The 17,018-nt window shown below is 42.0% G+C and overlaps 1 protein-coding gene across 1 annotated transcript in view; it reads right to left on the reverse strand.

Annotated features, from left to right (window-relative positions):
• LOC137630678 (putative RNA polymerase II subunit B1 CTD phosphatase RPAP2) overlaps nt 1–14,815 on the reverse strand; it is a 91,209-nt gene extending 76,394 nt beyond the window's left edge. The window contains exon 1 of the mRNA XM_068362297.1: nt 14,565–14,815. The gene's annotated coding sequence lies outside the window, so the exon portion shown is untranslated. The remainder of the gene's footprint in view (nt 1–14,564) is intronic.
• Nucleotides 14,816–17,018: the final 2,203 nt, after the last annotated feature.

Here is a 17,018-nt window from a genome sequence, read left to right on the forward strand (position 1 = left end):
AAACGATAGAAACCTTTTAACTATACAGTATATATATATATATATATATATATATATATATATATATATATATATATATATATATATACTATATATATATATATATACTATATATATATATATATATATATATATATATATATATGAATATATATACACACAGTATATTCATATCCAGAATTATTCACAGCATACATAGTAGTTTTCAAGAATTTAGATGGGGAAAATGTAGGAATTAATATTATAATATTATTGGGGAATACTTTACCAAGTTAAGATTTGCAGATGACTTAGCCTAGTTGTATTTAATGAATCCTGGGAGGAATTACAAAAGATGATAGAAGATTTGAATAAAGAAAGCAGAAATGTAGGACTGAAAATGAATGAGTAAAACTAAGATAATGTTCAATAAAAATGCAGAGACAACAAATAAGAGCTATGGACAAGCCTCTAGAGATTGCTGATGAATATATATACTAAAGACAGACAGTAAGAGTTTCCCAAGGCCAAGAGACAAAAATTAAAATAAGGATAAGCATTGGATGGAGAGCATTTAGTAAAAAAAAAATTGAGATTATGAAAATTAAAATGCCACTTGCTCTAAAAAGAAAAGTATTTAATGAGATGATCCTACCATTATTAACTTAGGCATGAAAAATTTGGGAGCCTTACTTAAACCTTAGAACATAAGCTAGTTAGAACTGAAACAGCTATGGAAAGAATAATGGTAAGAGTACATTAACACTACGAGACAGAAAAATTATATTTTAATTATAAAATAAATTTTTGAATATACTTACCCGGTGAATATATAATAGCTGCAACTCTGTTGCTCGACAGACACATACATAAAAAACTCGCGAGCGATCGCTATGCAGGTTGCGGGTGTGCCCACCAGCGCCAACTGTCGGCCAGATACCACTCTCGAATGTAAACAAAACCTTCAATTTCTTCTCATCCCACTGCGTCTCTATTGGGGAGGAAGGGAGGGTCATTTAATATGTTATTTTTATTAATAAAATAAATTTTTGAATATACTTACCCGGTGATCATATAGCTGCAACTCTGTTGCTCGACAGAAAAACCTACGGTCAAAATACGCCAGCGATCGCTATGCAGGTGGGGGTGTACATCAACAGCGCCATCTGTCGAGCAGGTACTTAGTACTCCAAGCAAACAAAGAACCAATTTTCTCCTCAGTCCACTGGGTCTCTATTGGGGAGGAAGGGAGGGTCCTTTAATATATGATCACCGGGTAAGTATATTCAAAAATTTATTTTATTAATAAAAATAAAATTTTTCAATATTAAACTTAGCCGGTGATCATATAGCTGATTCACACCCAGGGGGGTGGGTAGAGACCAGCATTACATGTTTACATTATTATGAGCTAAGTATTTTGTATTTCATTTTAGCAGTTATTCAAAATAACAAACATAAAATAAATAAGTACCTGGTAAGGAAGTCGACTTGAACAATTACTCTGCCTTTTTAAGTACGTCTTCCTTACGGAGCCTCGCGATCCTCTTAGGATGCTGAGCGACCCCTAGGATCTGAAGTATCAAGGGTTGCAACCCATACAACAGGACCTCATCAAAACCTCTAATCTAGGCGCTTCTCAAGAAATGACTTTGACCACCCGCCAAATCAAGTAGGATGCGAAAGGCTTCTTAGCCTTCCGGACAACCCAAAAACAATAATAAAACATTTCAAGAGAAAGATTAAAAAGGTTATGGAATTAGGGAATTGTAGTGGTTGAGCCCTCACCCACTACTGCACTCGTTGCTACGAATGGTACCAGAGTGTAGCAGTTCTCGTAAAGAGACTGGACATTCTTAAGATAAAAAGACGCGAACACTGATTTGCTTTTCCAATAGGTTGCGTCGATTATACTTTGCAGAGATCTATTTTGTTTAAAGGCCACGGAAGTTGCGACAGCTCTAACTTCGTGTGTCCTTACCTTCAGCAAAGCTTGGTCTTCCTCATTCAGATGGGAATGAGCTTCTCGTATTAACAGTCTGATAAAATAGGATAAAGCATTCTTTGACATAGGCAAAGATGGATTCTTAACTGAACACCATAAAGCTTCAGACGGGCCTCGTAAAGGTTTTTAAATAGAACTTAAGAGCTCTTACAGGACATAAGACTCTTTCTAGTTCATTTCCAACCATACGATAAGTTTGGAATATCGAACGATATTGGACAAGGCCGAGAAGGCAGCTCGTGTTTGGCTAGAAAACCAAGTTGTAGAACATGTAGCCGTTTCGGATGAGAATCCGATGTTCTTGCTGAAGGCATGAATCTCACTGACTCTTTTAGCTGTGGCTAAGCATATCAGGAAAAGAGTCTTAAAGGTGAGATCTTTCAGGGAGGCTGATTGTAGCGGTTCGAACCTGTCTGACATAAGGAATCTTAGTACCACGTCTAAATTCCAACCAGGTGTAACCAAACGACGCTCCTTCGTGGTCTCAAAAGACTTAAGGAAGTCCTGTAGATCTTTATTGTTGGAAAGATCTAAGCCTCTGTGACGGAAGACTGATGCCAACATGCTTCTGTAACCCTTGATAGTGGGAGCTGAAAGAGATCGTTCTTTCCTCAGATATAAGAGAAAGTCAGCTATTTGAGTTACAGAGGTACTGGTCGAGGAACGGATACTGACTTGCACCAGTTTCGGAAGATTTCCCACTTCGATTGGTAGACTCTAAGGGTGGATGTTCTCCTTGCTCTAGCAATCGCTCTGGTTGCCTCCTTCGAAAAGCCTCCAGCTCTCGAGAGTCTTTCGATAGTCTGAAGGCAGTCAGACGAAGAGCGTGGAGGCCTTGATGTACCTTCTTTACGCGTGGCTGACGTAGAAGGTCCACCCTTAGGGGCAGTGTTCTGGGAACGTCTACTAGCCATCGAAGTACCTCGGTGAGCCATTCTCTCGCGGGCCAGAGGGAAGCAACTAGCGTCAACCTTGTCCCTTCGTGAGAGGCGAACTTCTGCAGTACCTTGTTGACAATCTTGAACGGAGGGAATGCATATAGATCTAGATGTGACCAATCTAGTAGAAAGGCATCTATATGAACTGCTGCTGGGTCCGGGATTGGTGAGCAAAATATTGGGAGCCTCTTGGTCATCGAGGTTGCGATGAGATCTATGGTTGGCTGGCCCCAGGTGGCCCAAAGTCTCTTGCATACATCCTTGTGGAGGGTCCATTCTGTTGGAATTATTTGTCCCTTCCGACTGAGACAATCTGCCATGACATTCAAGTTGCCTTGGATGAACCTCGTTACTAGTGAAATGTCTAGACCTTTTGACCAGGTGAGGAGGTCCCTTGCGATCTCGTACAATGTCAGAGAGTAGGTCCCTCCTTGCTTGGAGATGTACGCCAAAGCCGTGGTGTTGTCCGAGTTCACCTCCACCACTTTGCCTTGAAGGAGAGACCTGAAGCTTTTCCAGGTCAGACGTACTGCCAGTAGCTCCTTGCAGTTGAAATGCATTGTCCTTTGACTCGAGTTCCATAATCCCGAGCATTCCCTACCGTTTAATGTCGCACCCCAGCCTACGTCCGATGCGTCTGAGAAGAGAACATGGTTGGGAGTCTGAACAGTCAGGGGAAGACCCTCTCTAAGGTTGATATAGTCCTTTCACCAAGTCAGACAAGACTTTATCTTTCCGGAAACCGGGATCGAGACCGCTTCTAGCATCTTGTCCTTTTTCCAGTGAAAAGCTAGATGGTATAGAAGAGGACGGAGGTGTAGTCTTCCTAGTGACACAAATTGATCCACGGATGACAGTGTCCCTACCAGACTCATCCACAGCCTGACTGGGCAGCGTTCCTTCTTCAGCATCTTCTGGATGGATAGCAGGGCTGGGGTTGATCGTCTTGTTCAGCAACGTCCTCATCAGAGGGTTCCTCATCCGAAACTGATGAGGAAACGGCAACGGAGTGGGCAACGTCTGACTCGCTGAATCCGGTCGCACTGGTGGATGCGTGACGGAGCCGGACGCAATATCATGGCACTGCTGCACAGTCTGTGAACTGTCAATAACCATGGGTCCGCGAGGAAGTACAGCGTCAACCCGAAACTGTCTAGACTGTCTGGGTGTGCAGTCAACACCCTACCGGGTTGCTGAGGATGACGCACTGCGTCACAACAAGTCACCTCTGCTGGTTGTTGAACGTCTTCCTAGTGACACACTGAACGTCAACAACCACCTCCGAGCGTCGCTTAACGTCAACGTGCGACTGGCAACCCACACTGGGTCGCATCGGTGGAGGAACCACCTCAACTGGCAGACGCGAGAAGGTTACCTCAGCGTCAACAGGGCGCACAACCGACCGGTTGGAAGGTTGTTGGCCAGAAGGAGGAACCACCTCAACTGGCAGACGCGAGTAGGTTACCTCAGCGTCAACAGGGCGCACAACCAACCGGTTGGAAGGTTGTTGGCCAGAAGGTTCTTCTCCGCATTTAAGTCCTCTATCAAGGACACAAGCTTGGACTGCATGTCTTGCAGCAAAGCCCATTTAGGGTCTACGGGAGCAGGTGTGGCAACAGACGGGGTTAGCGACTGAGGCGGAACCATTTACCATCCCTGGAAGCCTTGTTATGTGTGACATAATAGTACAGCAAAACTTCAAAGGCTCGACAAAAGTTGAGAAGTTGACCTGTAAACAACTTGGAGCGTCTCCTGGCTAGGCGCCAGGGCGAGTCTACCAGAATTGAGAAGTCTATCTGGGCAGAGGCATGAACTCCCAAGCCGAGAACTTCTCTCGTGTCCTATCAGACTCTCGCTCTATAAGCCAGTTTAAAAGAAGGGAAATCAAAGGCTGAATCCCTAAAACTCCTCCTGGTGCAAAAACCAGTCGCCTAGCCAACGTAACGCTCTCTAGGAGAGCGAGAGAGCACTAGCTTAACAACAACGGCTTCGAAGTAGCTAGGCCTAGTGTAAGTTCTGACGTTTAGGCGAACGAGGAGCAGCAGTTACAAGATCCGGACGAAGATCCTTAAAAAATCATCATGATTTAATTAAAGTCCATAGGAGGCTAAGCAGCTTAAGGCTCCTCTCCAAATGACAGAGTCCTCAAAGGAATATCAGTAGGAGGGAGAACAGCACTTTCTCATCTACAGGAACCTTGTCCGATAAAAGCTAGGTTATCTCAGTGAGTCTCTCACTGGTGCATTAGAAGCAGACCAGAAGGCAACGTCATGTAACTGCTTGACAGTCTGTGAACTGTCAACAACTGAACTGTCAACCACAACAGGTGCGTGAGGACATACAGCACTGGTGCATTAGTAGCAGACCAGAAGGCAACGTCATGTAACTGCTTGACAGTCTGTGAACTGTCAACAACTGAACTGTCAACCACAACAGGTGCGTGAGGACATACAGTGTTCACTCGAGACTGCTTTGACTGTCTATACTGAGCAGTCAAAACAACTCTAGGATGCGGAGGTTGACGCACCGCGTCAAAACAAAACAACTTAGACTGTTGTTGTACCTCGCGAACGTCAACGGAAGGTTCCGTGCGTTACTGAACGTCAACATGCGGCTGGCAGGGTACACTGGAACGCATGGGTGGCGGGACTCTCTCAGCTGGAGTGCGGCAGAAGGTTGCCTCAGCGTCCACAGGACGCACAACCGTGTTGGTTGTAGGCTAGAGGTTGGTGCAGTGTCAACCTTCTCCGCACGAAAGTCCCGCATCAATGACGTTAACTGAGACTGCATGGTCTGCAGCACAGACCACTTAGGGTCTACAGGAGCAGGTGCGTCAACAGACGGTGTGACTGCCTGATGCGGTACCGCTTTGCCTCTCTTAGGAGGTGAGCAGTCGTCGGAAGACTGCAGCGAGTCCGAACTGACCCAGTGGCTACAACTGGGCCGTTGGACTTGCGCGGAAGGGACCGACTTGCGCTTAATAAGCTGCGAGACCTTGGTCCATGGTTTCTTACGAGAAACCTCTTCCGCAGACGAGAAATAAATGGGCTCTCTCGTCTTTGTGTGGGTGGGGCGATCTTGGGTAGATACGCCCGAAACCACGGAGGGAAACGTCTGTTCGTTGATCAAGGCCTGACGAACCCATAAGTCGTTCGACATTACTTCTCCCCTGGGCTTGGGAGCTTGCAAGAGGTCCCGGACTAGGTGAACGACAGGCACGAACAGACGAACCCTCGGACGCAACACTGTAACACTTTGCGCATATCACTTATCACTTCGATTTTCTGTTTTGCACTTATTACACTGAAATCGAAACTTTTACTGATTTCTACCTGAAACGCGCAATTCTACCCTTCATTAAAAGGTAGTAATTGCAAAATCAGTCGTATACTGTAATGCAGCTATTAACTAGCAAAAAACAGAAAACATATATAAAGATAAAAAATTCAGTGGCTGGGAAAGAGACTAAACACTCGTTCAAATAAACTACGTTTACAATCTCTCACCGCACATAGCCTGGGGACAAGAATAAAACCCTAGAAAACGTTTTACCTTCTTCCCCGTACAGCGACTAGGGAGGAGAGTAACACGAGAACAACGTTACCCGCTTGAACGGAACGTTTTCTCTCCTCTCTCTCCCTCCGTCTCTATCTCTCTCTCTCTTTCTCTCTTGATTTCGCACCTAAGAGAAGAGGCCAATTATATTTCGTCAAAAAAACATGTTATTTGACTAAAGGAAAAAACTGAAAGGTTTATCAATTAAAAAGTTCCTTTAAAATAGAATTTAAAAACATTTAAGCTAAGAAAGAATGAACAAAACGTCAGAATCGATTTACTCTTACTGCAAAGTGAAACCGTGATACACTCTCTCTCTATCGTAACGATAGAGCGCATGTTGAACGTCCTGAATGTCAACAACTGCGTAGTCTAAAAAACTAAACGTTAGTTCATCTTTGAAAACAGTACGAAGACTATCAAAGAAATTCTTTCATAAAACATTAAATTTAAAAAATTTTAAATTCTTTAAATACGATATAACGGGCTCAACGTTGATTAACTTCGGTTCCAAGTTAGGACCGCCTACTATCAGGAAAGGTCGCATATAAACAAAACATAAAAATTTATTTTTATATGTTTATAATAAATGGAAAGTTAATCGAAGAGGCCTAATAATGGCGGAGAGATATAAAATATATAGATCTATAACGTGTTAAGCAAAATTACTAAAAACCTAAACACACTTCCGTCTAAGGGAAGGGTCGGCCATTTAAAAGTGAAAGAGAGTCCATACTCTCTTTTTCACCATAATTAAATCTATCCAAAACGAGTTCAAGTTTTGAGATGAGATAAAACACCTGCATAGCGAAAGCTCAAAACTAGAATAGTGTACTTCACCAAATAGTTGTGAAAACAAATCCAGTTAGTAACAGCATATTAGTAGGTCTTGCCGGTAGCCCGACAGAGAGAAAATTGGTTCTTTGTTTGCTTGGAGTACTAAGTACCTGCTCGACAGATGGCGCTGTTGATGTACACCCCCACCTGCATAGTGATCGCTGGCGTATTTTGACCGTAGGTTTTTCTGTCGAGCAACAGAGTTGCAGCTATATGATCACCGGCTAAGTTTAATATTGAAAATTATATATTCACCGGGTAAGTATATTCAAAAATTTATTTTATAATTAAAATATCATTTTTAAATATTTAACTTAGCCGGTGAATATATAATAGCTGATTCACACCCGAGGAGGTGGGTAGAGACCAGAGTTAATTATGTTTACAGCGTATAAGCTAAGAGTTTTTTCATTTTGGCAGTTATCAATATAACAAAACCAAAATAAATAGGTACCTGGTGAGGAAGTTGACTTAGACGATTACTCTGCCTTGTAAGTCTGTCTTCCTCACGGAGCCCAGCGATCCTCTTAGGATGCTGACAGACTCCCAGGAGCTGAAGTATTAAGGGCTGCAACCCATACAACAGGACCTCATCAAACCCCTAATCTGGGCGCTCTCAAGAAATGACTTTGACCACCCGCCAAATCAATCAGGATGCGAAAGGCTTCTTAGCCTTCCGAACAACCCATAAAACAATATTAAAAACATTTCAAGAGACAGATTAAAAGGATATTGGAATTAGGGAAGTGTAGTGGTAGAACCCTCACCCACTACTGCACTCGCTGCAACGAATGGACCCAGTGTGTAGCAGTCCTCGTAAAGAGTCTGGACATCTTTTAAGTAAAATGACGCGAACACTGACTTGTTTCTCCAAGAAGTCGCGTCCATAATACTTTGCAGAGATTTATTTTGCTTGAAGGCCACGGAGGTTGCTATATCTCTAACTTCGTGCATCTTAACCTTAAGCAAACATCGGTCTTTCTCATTCAAGTGAGAATGAGCTTCTCGTATTAAAAAAATCTGATAAAATATGACAAAGAATTCTTTGACATAGGCAATGAAGGTTTCTTAACTGAGCACCATAATGCCTCAGATTTCCCTCGTAATGACTTAGTACGAGCTAAATCGAACTTAAGAGCTCTAACAGGACATAATACTCTTTCCAGTTCGTTGCCTACGATCTCTGATAAGCAAGGAATATCAAAAGATTTAGGCCAAGGACGAGAAGGCAGTTCATTTTTGGCCAGGAAACCAAGTTGAAGTGAACAAGTGGCTTTTTTCTGTAGAAAAGCCGATGTTCTTACTGAAGGCATGAAGTTCACTGACCCTTTTAGCCGAAGCCAAGCACACTAGGAAAAGTGTCTTGAGGGTGAGATCCTTCAGGGAGGCTGAATGTAATGGCTCAAACCTGTCTGACATGAGGAACCTTAGGACCACGTCTAAGTTCCATCCAGGAGTTGCCAAACGACGTTCCTTAGAGGTCTCGAAAGACTTAAGGAGATCTTGGAGATCTTTATTGTTGGAAAGATCTAAGCCTCTATGTCGAAAGACCGAAGCCAACATGCTCCTGTAGCCCTTAATCGTGGGAGCTGAAAGGGAGCGAACCTTTCTCAGATGTAAAAGAAAATCTGCGATTTGGGCTACAGAGGTATTGGACGAGGACACAGATGCTGACTTGCACCAGTCTCGAAAGACTTCCCACTTCGACTGGTATACTCTAATGGTAGAAGCTCTCCTAGCTCTTGCAATCGCACTGACTGCCTCCTTCGAAAAACCTCTAGCTCTTGAGAGTCTTTCGATAGTGTGAAGGAAGTCAGACGAAGAGCGGGGAGGCTTTGATGGACATTCTTTACGTGGGGCTGACGTAACAGATCTACCCTTAGAGGAAGACTTCTTGGAAAGTCTACCAGCCATTGAAGTACCTCGGTGAACCACTCTCTCGCGGGCCAGAGGGTAGCAACCAACGTCAACCTTGTCCCTCCGTGAGAGGCGAACTTCTGCAGTACCTTGTTGACTATCTTGAATGGTGGGAATGCATATAAGTCCATAAAAGACCAATCCAGTAGAAACGCATCTATGTAGATTGCTTCTGTATCTAGGACTGGAGAGCAAAAGATTGGTAACCTTTTGGTCAACGAGGAGGCAAAGAGGTCTATGGTTGGTTGACCCCAAGAAGCCCAAAGACTCTTGCCCACGTCCTTGTGGAGGGTCCATTCTGTGGGTATCACCTGACCCCTCCGACTGAGACAGTCTGCCAAGACGTTCAAGTCCCCCTGGATGAATCTCGTCAACAGGGAGATGCCTCGAATTCTAGACCATAAGAGAAGGTCCCTTGCGATCTCGAGCAGCGTGAAGGAGTGTGTGCCTCCTTGCTTGGAGATGTACGCCAAAGTTGTGGTGTTGTCTGAGTTGACCTCTACCACTTAGTTTCGAAGACGCTTCCTAATATCATCAAGGCCAAGTGGACTGCTAATAGCTCCTTGCCGTTGATGTGCATGCTCTTCTGACTTGAGGTCCACAGACCAGCGCATTCCCGACCGTCCAGGGTCGCACCCAACCCAAACCCGACGCGTCTGAGGACAACACGTGGTTTGGGTTCTTGACTGCTAGGGATAGTCCCTCTCTCAGACTGATATTGCTGTCCCACCATTTCAGGCATGCCTTTATTGGTTCGGAGACTGGGAATGATACCGTCTCTAATGTCTTGTCCTAGTTCCAGTGAGAGGCTAGATGGAACCGGAGAGGCAGAAGGGGTAGTCTCCCAAGTGAGACAAACTGCTCCAGGGATGAGAGAGTCCCTACGAGACTGTTCCAACTCCTGACTGAATAAACGTTTTCTTTTCAGCATTAGTTGGACTTCGAGCAGGGCTTGACTGCGAATCTCCATCCCCAAAAATAGAATAATCTGGGATGGGATCAGTTGGGACTTTTAGGTTGACCACAAGTCCCAACTCCCTGGCCAGACTCAACGTCCAATGTAGATCCTGCAGACAGTGAAGGCTGGACGATGCTCTGAGAAGCCAGTCGTCCAAGTACAGGGAGGCTCGGATCCCCGATAGCTCGAAACTGGTACCCCACATTCCTGTAAACAAACCTCAGAAACGGTTGGGAATCCGGGTGTATAGGAATGTGGAAGTATGCCTCCTGAAGGTCGAGAGAGACCATCCAGTCGCCTTCCATAAATGCTGTCAAGACAGCCTGGAAGACTTCATCGTGAAGTTTGTCTTGACAATGAACACATTGAGACATTGAGCGCACTTGCCTCTTACGTACTCCTGCAGTGAACATGGCTGCCAAATCATGGAGCCATCCCTGAGGGACTTGTTCCTGCAGAGAATGTGGCTGTCAGATCATTGGAACCATCCCTGAAAGCCTTGTTTATGCATGACATAATTGTACAGCAAAACTTCAAAGGCTCGAAAACAGCTGTGAAGTTGACCTGTAAAATCTTGGAGCGTCTCATGGCCAGGCGCCAGGGAGAGTCTATGAGGTTTGAGAAGTCTATCTGGGCAGAGGCAGGAACTCCCAAGCCGAGAACTTCTCTCGTGTCATATCAGACTCTCGCTCTATAAGCCAGTTTAAAAGAAGGGAAAGCAAAGGTTGTATCCCCCAAACTCCTCCTGGTGATAAACCAGTCGCCTAGCAAACGTAAAGCTCTCTAAGAGAGCGAGAGAGCACTAGCTTATAAAACAACGGCATCGAAGTAGCTAGGCCTAGTGTAAGCTCTGACGTTTAGGCGAACGAGGAGCAGCAGTTACAAAAAGATCCGGACAAAGATCCTTAAAAATCAGCATGATTTATTTAAAGTCCATAGAGGGCTAAGCAGCTTTAGGCTCCTCTCCGTCTGACAGAGTCCTCAAGGGAATATCAGTAGGAGGGGGAACAGCAACTTCCTCATCTGAAGGAACCTTGTCCGATAATAGCTGAGTCTCAAGCAAGGGAGAGACCTACCGTGGTGGCAATGCTTTACAAGCAGAGTCCACACGCACTGGTGCATTAGTAGCGGACCAGGACGCAACGTCATGTAACTGCTTGACAGTCTGTGAACTGTCAACAACAACAGGTGCGAGAGACCAGGACGCAACGTCATGTAACTGCTTGACAGTCTGTGAACTTTCAACAACAACAGGTGCGTGAGGACGCACAGCGTCCACTCGAGACTGATTTGACCGCCTAGACTGAGCAGTCAAAACAACTCTAGAATGCGGAGGTTGACGCTCAGCGTCAAAACAAGTCAACTCCGATTGTTAGCGAACGTCCTGAACGTCAACAGGAGCATCAGCAAGTGGCCTAACGTCCAAATGTGGCTGAAAATCCACACGAGACCGCATCGAGTGTGGTTCTAAACAACCTGACTGACGTGACTTAGCTACGCCAACGTCAACAGGACGCACAAAGGAACGTTAGGGTGGCTGAAAGCCAGGATCTCGATGAGATAAACGGCTAGGCTCAACGGATTTATCGGCAGAATAGTCTTCCATAAGGGAGGCAAGCTTATTCTGCATGTCTTGCCGTACAACCCATTTAGGATCAACGGAAATGGTTGCGGTAAGAGACGAGGGTAACGTCTGTGACCGCAAAACCTTGCCAACAAAAAAAAACTCTCGGAGTCTGTGTTACGCTTTTGTTAGGCGGCGAGCAGTCTTCCGATGACTGCATAGGGTCAGAGCTGTCCTAATGGCTACAACCAGGACGCTGGACCTGTCCTGAAAGGACTGACTTTCGCTTAAGGGCCTCGAAACCTTGTTTCAGGTTTCTTATGCGAAAAGCCTTCGGATGACGAGGAGAAAATCGTCTCTCTCGCCTTATGGTAGGGGTGATCTTGGTAAGATACACCCGATACCATAGAAGGAACGTCTGTTCGCTGATCAAGGCCTCTCGAACCCATAAGTCGTACGACATTACTTCTCCCCTGGGCTTGGGAGCTTGCAAGAGGTCCCGGACTAGGCGAACGACAGGCACGAACAGACGAACCCTCGGTCGCAACACTGATAACACTTTGCGCAATATCACTTTATCACTACGATTTTCTGTTTTGCACTTATTTCACTGAAATCGAAACTTTTACTGATTTCTACCTGAAGCACGCAATTCTACCCTCATCAAAAGGTAGTAATTGCGAAATCAGTCGTATAATGCAAGCACATTAATACCAGCAAAAAACAGTAAACATATTTTAAGATAAAAAATTCAGTGGCTGGGGAAGAGACTAAACACTAGTTCATTCAAAACTACGTTTTCAATCTCTCACCGTACATTGCCTGGGGACGAGAATAAAAAACTAAAAACGTTTTATCCTTTCTCCCCGTACAGAGACTAGGGACGAGAGTAACTCGAGAACAACGTTACCCGCTTGAACGGAACGTTTTCTCTCCTCTCTCTCCCTCCGTCTCTATCTTTCTCTCTCTCTCTCTCTTGATTTCGCACCTAAGAGAAGAGCCCACTTACGTTTCGTCAAAAAAACATGTTATTTGACCAAAGGAAAAAACTGAAAGGTTTTTCAATTAAAAAGTTCCTTTAAAATAGAATTTAAAACATTTAAGCTTTGAAAGAAGAATGAACAAAACGTCAGAATCGATTTACTCTTTCTGCAAAGTGAAACCGTGATACTCTCTCTCTCTATCGTAACGATAGAGCGCAAACTGCGTAGCATAAATAAACTAAACGTTAGTTCATCTTTGAAACAGTACGAAGACTATTCAAAGAAAATCTTTCATAAAATATCTATTAAAAAATATTCATTTAAAAAGTTTTAAATCATTAGTTCTTTAAAAGCTATTTACGATTGAAAGGGCTCAACGTTGTTTAACTTCGGTTTCCAAGTTAGGACCGCTATTCTCAGGAAAGGTCGCATATAAACAAATCATTAAAATTTATTTTTATGTTTATTATAAATGGAAAGTTAATCGAAGAGGCCTAATAAAGGCGGTGAGATATAAAATATATAGAGGAAAATCTATAATTAATTTATAACGTGATAAGATAATTGCTAAAAGCCTAAACACACTTCCGTCTAAGGGAAGGGTCGGCCATTTAAAAGTCAAAGAAAGTCCATACTCTCTTTGTCATCAAAAATTAAATCTATCCAAAAACGAGTTCAAGGATTTATTTGAAGAAAAACACCTGTACTGCGAAAGCTCAAACCAAATTAAAGTACTTCACCAAATATGATGGGAAAAACTCCAGGTTCAACAGCGAGTAAAAGTACGTCTTGTCGACACGTCGACAGAGAAGAAATTGAAGGTTTTGTTTACATTCGAGAGTGGTATCTGGCCGACAGTTGGCGCTGGTGGGCACACCCGCAACCTGCATAGCGATCGCTCGCGAGTTTTTTATGTATGTGTCTGTCGAGCAACAGAGTTGCAGCTATTATATATTCACCGGCTAAGTTAAATATTTAAAAATATCAACATGAATACGAGAGCAAATTAAAGTACAGTATAGGATATTTTAACATGTAGAAAAAAAAGAAATGGACATGGGTAGTACATATAATGAGAATGACAGACAATAGATGGACATTAACAATAACAGAATGGGTCCCTAGAGATTGTTAAAGAAACTGGGGAAGAAAGAGAAGATGAAGGATTGACGAACTAAGAAAGTTTGCGTTGTGGACAGGCACAGAAAGACCATAAAGACGCAATTGGAAGGACATGTCTAAGACCTGGGCTATTAATGGGTGATGATGAAGATAGATAGATATAGATAGATAGATAGATAGATGTGTTATTAATAATAAAACATAATAATTGACAACCCAAAACTAAGCTTTTCAATCATTGACAGGAAAAAAAAAACTTGCTTCTATCATGGATGGTTAGAGTTAGTTTGTCCATTAACCTGTAAATAATCATTCATTTCCAGAGGTTATTGCAATGTAGACAAAGCCCTAGTTCAGATAAGCTAGTTAGTTAGATTTTTACAGTAACAGGTGTAACCAAATGTGGGTTTTAGCAAGGTCAGGATGTATCGTGTGTTTTTCCACATAGTTTATTTTTTTAATTGCAGTTGTAATTCATTATCACCCCCACTAAAAAAACCCTGGTTTCCTGCTGTAGTTTTCAATCTATGTTAGATATTGTATGCCAAAGAATTTGCAATAAAACAAAATTTATCAAAATTATTAGAAAAGGTAGCTAGATCTAAGAGTCAAACTACAGTATAATGTACGGTAAATCAAGGTGCATTATTAATTCACTCATCACAGTAATATAATTTAAGAATAACCAAATTGTTTAATTTCTTACCAACTCGAATTTCTTAATTTGATGTTAAATGTGGGTCTATCAGAGGCTATATTGTCAGTGGGTCCTGATTGTCACATAGTTCAGGATAGCTTTTGTAGGATACTCGGATATTACAACGGGATGGGTAAAACTTATGAGTTGTGTCGTTAAAATGGCAATAACACTAATAAAATCTAAGTATTAATAATTGCTGTCAATAGAAATGTTGTTTGACAAAATAGAAAATTTACAACGCCACAGTACACCAGTGCAGTTACTCAGTATTATGTTCTTTGTAACGGCAACCCTTATTAGGTTTGTGTTTATTTTTCAGTTTTGTCTTGTATTTTATGTCATTTGGCATTTCTACAATTTATAAATGATATCCATATATTTAAATGTTTTCTTCAAAAATTAGCAGGCTTTTTATTATGTCTTCGTTCCTTTCTGGGTTTGGTTTCAATTGTAAAATGTACTCATTACTTATAGTATTTCGTTTTTTCCTGCCTAACAAAAATAAAATTCAAAGTTTCTTCTGAATAATCTGATACAATGCAAAATGAGTAATTTCATTTAAGGCAAACTTATCTTTTATATGAACACATCAATTTTTTCTTTGATTATTGAAATTTGTAATTGTTTATATTTCATTCCACAACCTATCCAACTTTAGGATGTGATAATCCCTTATTGTTGTTGTTGTTGTTGTTGTTGTTACCTAAGCTACAACCCTGGTTGGAAAAGCACGATGTTATAAGCCCAAAGGCACCAATATGGAAAAAATAGCTCAGTGAGGAAAGGAAACAAGGAAATAAACAAGCTAGAAGAGAAAAAAAAATGATCGATTGAAATAAAATATTTTCAATATAGTGACAACATTAAAATAGATCTTACATATATAAACTATAAATTCCCCCCCCCCCAAAAAAAAAAAACCCTTGAGGGGTGAAGAGTAAACCTCTTGGGGTGTACCCTCAAGCAAGAGAACTCTACCCACAAAACAATGGAAGACCATGGTACTGTACAGAGGATGTGGGACTGCCCAAGACTAGAGAACAATGGTTTTATTTTGGAGTGTCCTCCTACAAGAGATGCTTACCATAGCTGAAGAGTCTTTTCTATCCTTACCAAGAGGAAAGTAGCCATTGAACAATTAAAGTGCATCAGTTGAACCCTTGAGCGAAGAAGAATAGTTTGGTAATCTCAGTGTTATCAGGTGTATGAGGACAGAGGAGAATGTGGAAAGAATATGCCAGACTATTCGGTGTACTTGTGGTCAAAGGCGTTTCTGAAAAAAAAAAATAAGAATGTGATGAATATGGACCATCCAAGACAGTATCATCGGTTTTGCAATAGTACTTTTCCCAAACGTTAAATAAGAAATACAAGGCTCATAGAATAGAAATAAAGATGGCAAAGTTAAAATTGCGCCATGTGATATGAAGACAGTTCGGAGTTCCACTTCACGTGTAAAAGTAATAGAAATTTAACATCATGTTTATTCTTCACCTAATTAACGGAAATAAATTTCATGAACTAGAGTAACCTAATATCTAAAGACACACACACACACATATACACACACACACACACACACACACACATATATATATATATATATATATATATATATATATATATATATATATATATATATATATATATATTATAAGAGAGAGAGAGAGAGAGAGAGAGAGAGAGAGAGAGAGAGAGAGAGAGAGAGAGAGAGAGAGAGAGAGACTAAATGAAAAGCAAGATTGTTTAATATCTTAGCTTTGTTTTTACATCAGTTTTTACTGTATTGAAAAATGAGAGAGAGCCTTACCTTATTTCCTTATTGCCTTATTTTTTGTTTGGGTTCCCCCAGGTCCCTCAGTGTGAGGCACCTCGTATATCCACCAGAGAGTTGCTAATGCATCTTCCGGTGTATTTTGCATTTTCCAGTCTTGGAAGGTCTGGGATGCATCTTAGGTATTTATCGAGCTTATTCTTAAACACATCTACGCTCACTCCTGATATGTTTCTTAGATGAGCTGGCTGCACATTAAATAGTCGCTGCATTATCGATGCTGGTGCGTAGTGGATTAATGTCCTGTGCGCCTTTTTTAGTTTACCTGGTATCTTTTTTGGCACTATTAATCTACCTCGACTTGCTCTTTCTGATATTTTAAGCTCCATGAAGTTTTCAGTAATTCCTTCTATTTGCTTCCATGCTTGTATTATCATGTAACGTTCTCTTCTCCTTTCTAGACTGTATAGTTTTAAAAATTGCAGTCTTTCCCAGTAGTCAAGGTCCTTAACTTCTTCTATTCTAGCAGTATAGGACCTTTGTAAACTCTCTATTTGCGCAATATCCTTTTAGTAGTGTGGGTACCATATCACATTGCAGTACTCGAGTGTACTACGTACATAAGTTTTGTAAAGCATAATCATGTGTTCAGCTTTTCTTGTTTTAAAGTGTCTGAATAACATTCC

The sequence above is a fragment of the Palaemon carinicauda genome, chromosome 38, assembly GCF_036898095.1.
Source record: "Palaemon carinicauda isolate YSFRI2023 chromosome 38, ASM3689809v2, whole genome shotgun sequence".
Lineage (NCBI taxonomy): Eukaryota > Metazoa > Arthropoda > Malacostraca > Decapoda > Palaemonidae > Palaemon > Palaemon carinicauda.